Below are 4,770 nucleotides of genomic sequence, written 5' to 3'. Positions count from 1 at the left end.
CGTTGAACGCCAGGAATGAGCATGGGCTGGGCGTTCAGCGCCAGCATTATTCCTCTCTGGGCTCTGATTGTCCTTAGAGGGATTTTGAGTAGCCATTTGTTCATTTCTTGGCTTCCTGCTGCTTTGAAGTGAGGTATTTAATGTTTTCCCACTTCTTAGTTGAACTGCTTGGCATTCTTCTGTTATTTGTTTTGATAGTTGTTTTTCTGTCTGCTTTAACTGTACTTCCATATTCCTGTTAGCCATTCTTATTTCCTGTAATATTTCCTTGAATTCGGCTAGCTGCTGAGTTAGAAAGTCTAATTGCTGATTGAATTCATTAGCCTGATCCACCGGACTGAGTTCAGCAGTTACTGTTTTAGCTTCTTCTTTCATGGAAGATTCACTGCTTAGGTACAGATGCTGATTTCTAGCAACTGTATCAATAAGCTCTTGAGCTTCTTCAATTGTTTTTCTCATATGTATAGATCCACCAGCTGAGTGGTCTAGAGAAATCTGAGCTTTTTCTGTAAGCCCATAGTAGAAGATGTCTAATTGCACCCATTCTGAAAACATTTCAGAGGGGCATTTTCTTAGCATCTCTCTGTATCTTTCCCAGGCATCATAAAGGGATTCATTATCTCCTTGTTTGAAGCCTTGGATGCTTAGCCTTAGCTGTGTCATCCGTCTTGGAGGGAAATAGTGATTCAGGAATTTTTCTGACAGCTGTTTCCATGTTTTTATGCTGTTCTTAGGCTGGTTATTTGACCACCTCTTAGCTTGATCTTTTACAGCAAATGGAAACAGTAATAATCTGTAGACATCCTGATCCACTTCTTTATCATGTACTGTGTCAGCAATTTGCAAAAATTGTGCCAGAAACTCTGTAGGTTCTTCCTGTGGAAGACCGGAATACTGGCAGTTTTGCTGCACCATGATAATGAGCTGAGGATTCAACTCAAAGCTACTAACTCCAATGGAGGATATACAGATACTACTCCCATATGAAGCAGTAGTGGGGCTAGCATATGACCCCAAAGTCCTCTTAGACTGTGCATTTCCACTTAGTTCCATGATGGAGCAAGGGAGATGGTATGTATGTTGATATTATTTATTTTATAAAAATTTATTTTATAAAGTAAAAATAAAACAAATAAAAACGAAATAAAATAAATAAAAAAAATATTTTTTTTTGAAGATTTTCGAAAAATTTGGGGAAAAGGAGAAAGTGGTTAGGATAAAATTTTTGAAAAAGATAATAAAATATATATTAAAAAAAATAAGAATTGAAAAATTTTGAAATTGAAATCTGAATTTTTATATAAAAAATTCGAAAATGTAGTTTTAAAATTAGTTAGAAAAGATATTTTTTTGAATTTTGAATTTTATGATGAAAGAGAAAAACACATAAAAGACACAAGACTTAAAAATTTTTAGATCTAATGCTCCTTGTTTTCGAAAATTTTGGAGGGAAAACACCAAGGAATACCAAACTTAAAATTTTAAGATCAAAACACAAGAAAGACTCAAGAACACCTTGAAGATTCACAAGAACGCCAAGAACAAAAGAAAGAACACCAAACTTAAATTTTTTTAGAAAACCCAAATAAATTTTCGAAAATTATATCAAAATTAACAAGAAAACACCGAACTTAAAGTTTGGCACAAGATTAAATCAAGAAAAATTATTTTTGAAAAAGATTTTCAAAAGAACTGGTGCCCAATCATCAAGAATATAAACCAATACTCTAGCCAATTGGGAGAAAAGGTAACAATTGTTCTGGGTAGGTATATTTCTTTTTGGAAGACTAATGTTTTGGATTAGTACAAAAAAAAAAAAGAAAAGACACAGAACAAGAAAAACTCAAGATCAAACAAGAAAAATAAACAAGAACAACTTGAAGGTCAATGAAGAACAAAGAACACAAGTTCAAAAATTTTAAAGAAAAATATCAAATATGTAATTGACACCGAACTTAGAACAAGACACTAAACTCACGAAAAACTTAAAAATTGATAAAGAAAAATAATATTTTTTTTTTGAAAATTTTTTTAAAAAAAAAGGGATAATAAAAGATGCAATTCTAGTAAAAAGAGAGGATAAATTCTTCCTAATCTAAGCAACAAAATAAACTTTTAGTTGTTCAAACTCGAATAATCCCCGGCAACGGCGCCAAAAACTTGGTGCACGAAATGCAATCTAACTCTTTGGCAATTCGCACAACTAACCAGCAAGTGCACTGGGTCGTCCAAGTAATACCTTACGTGAGTAAGGGTTGATCCCACGGAGATTATTGGTTTGAAGCAAGCTATATTTATTTTATTAATCTTAGTCAGGATGCCAATAAGGTTATTTGGATTTAATTGTAAGAAGTAAAAGTGTTTGGAATTATTAGAAAAATAAAAGAGAATAAAATCGTTACTTGTTGTGCAGTAATGAGAAATATGTTGGAGTTTTGGAGATGCTTTGTCCTCTGAATTTCTGCAATGTAACATTCAACTCAATTGTTTGTAAAGCACGTCTACGGCAAGCTGTATGTAGGGTGTCACCATTGTCAGTGGCTACCTCCCATCCTCTCAGTGAAAACGTTCCTATGCTCTGTCACAGCACGGCTAATCAGCTGTTGGTTCTCGATCATGTTGGAATAGGATCCATTGATCCTTTTGCGTTTGTCATCACGCCCAGCAATCACGAGTTTGAAGTGCGTCACAGCCATTCAATCCTTGAATCCTACTCGGAATACCACAGACAAGGTTTAGACCTTCCGAATTCTCAAGAGTGGCCGCCATCAATTCTAGCTTATACCGCGGAGATTCTGATTAAGGAATCTAAGAGAAGCTCATTCAGTCTAATGTAGAACGGAGGTGTTTGTCAGGCACACGTTCATGGATTGAGGGAGGAGATGAGTGTCACGGATCATCACCTCCTTCATAATTAAGCGCGAATAAACATCTTAGATCGGATCACATACACGTTTGAGTGAAATAGAAACAATTGCATTAATTCATCGAGACGCTGCAGAGCTCCTCACCCCCAACAATGGAGTTTAAAGACTAATGCCGTCAAAAAGTATGTAATTCAGATCTGAAAATGTCATGAGGTACAAAATAATTCTCTAAAAGTTGTTTAAATAGTAAACTAGTAACCTAGGTTTACAGAATATGAGTAAACTAAGATAATTGGTGCAGAAATCCACTTCTGGGGCCCACTTGGTGTGTGCTGGGGCTGAGACTAAAGCTATCCACGAGTTGAGGCTTTTCTTGGAGTTGAACTCCAAGTTATGACGTGTTTTGGGCGTTCAACTCCGGATCATGACGTGTTTCTGGCGTTTAACTCCAGACAGCAGCATGTACTTGGCGTTCAACGCCAAGTTACGTCATCTATCCTCGCGCAAAGTATGGACTATTATATATTGCTGGAAAGCCCTGGATGTCTAATTTCCAACGCCGTTGAGAGCGCGCCAATTGGACTCTTGTAGCTCCAGAAAATCCATTTCGAGTGCAGGGAGGTCAGGATCCAACAGCATCAGCAGTCCTTTTTCAGCCTAAGTCAGATTTTTGCTCAGCTCCCTCAATTTCAGCCAGAAAATACCTGAAATCACAGAAAAATACACAAAATCATAGTAAAGTCCAGAAATATGATTTTTGCCTAAAAACTAATAATATTTAACTAAAAACCAATTAAAACATACTAAAATCTACATGAAATTACCCCCCAAAAAGCGTATAAAATATCTGCTCATCAGCCATGAAGGCTGAATTAGACTCACTTGCAAAACGTGAAGTCTTTGGACCTGTAGTTTGTACACCTGAATATGTAAAACATGTTGGATACCGATGGGTATTTGTGAGAAAACGACATGAGAAAAATGAAGTTGTGCGCTACAAAGCCCGTCTTGTGGCACAAGATTTTTCATAAAGGCCCGGTATAGATTATGAAGAAATGTATTCCCCTGTAGTGGATGCGATAACATTGCGTTATTTGGTCAGTTTATCTACATATCATAAACTGCATATGCATTTAATGGATGTGGTAACAGCCTATTTATATGGCTCATTAGATCGGGATATCTATATGAAAGTCCCTGAAGGACTAAAGATATCTAAACCATCCAATGAATATTCACAAGGGTTATACTCAGTCAAATTGCAAAGATATTTATAAGGTTTAAAGAAATCTAGACGAATGTGGTATAATCGTCTTACTGAGTATCTGGCCAAAAACGGATTCAAGAATGATGATATATGCCTGTGTGTTTTTATAAAGAAATCTACATCTGGGTTCATTATAATTGCTGTGTACGTTGATGATTTAAATATCATTGGAACTCCTAAAGAGATTCCAACAATTATAAAAACTCTAAAAGAAGAGTTTGAGATGAAAGATCTTGAAAGAACTAAATTTTGGCTCGGCCTGCAGATTGAGCATATAAAAAATGGGATCTTTATTCATCAAACAACATACACAGAGAAGATCTTGAAAAGATTTTATATGGATAAGTCACATCCCTTGCGTACCCCAATGATCGTAAAATCTTTGGATGTGGAAAAGGATCAATTACATCCTAAGGAAGAAAATAAAGATATCATTGGTCCTGAAGTACCCTATCTTAGTGCCATTGGAGCATTAATGTATCTTGCTAATAATAAACGACCTGATATATCATTTGCTGTGAATTTACTAGCAAGATATAGTTCCTCTCCAACCAGAAAACATTAGAGTGGAATCAAAAAGATCTTTCGATATCTTCATGGAACGACTGATATAAGATTGTTTTATCCCTGTGGATC

This window comes from Arachis stenosperma, chromosome 4, assembly GCF_014773155.1.
Source record: "Arachis stenosperma cultivar V10309 chromosome 4, arast.V10309.gnm1.PFL2, whole genome shotgun sequence".
Classification (NCBI taxonomy): Eukaryota; Viridiplantae; Streptophyta; class Magnoliopsida; order Fabales; family Fabaceae; genus Arachis; species Arachis stenosperma.
The sequence above is the reverse complement of the archived record's forward strand: the minus strand, read 5'-3'. Positions refer to the sequence as shown.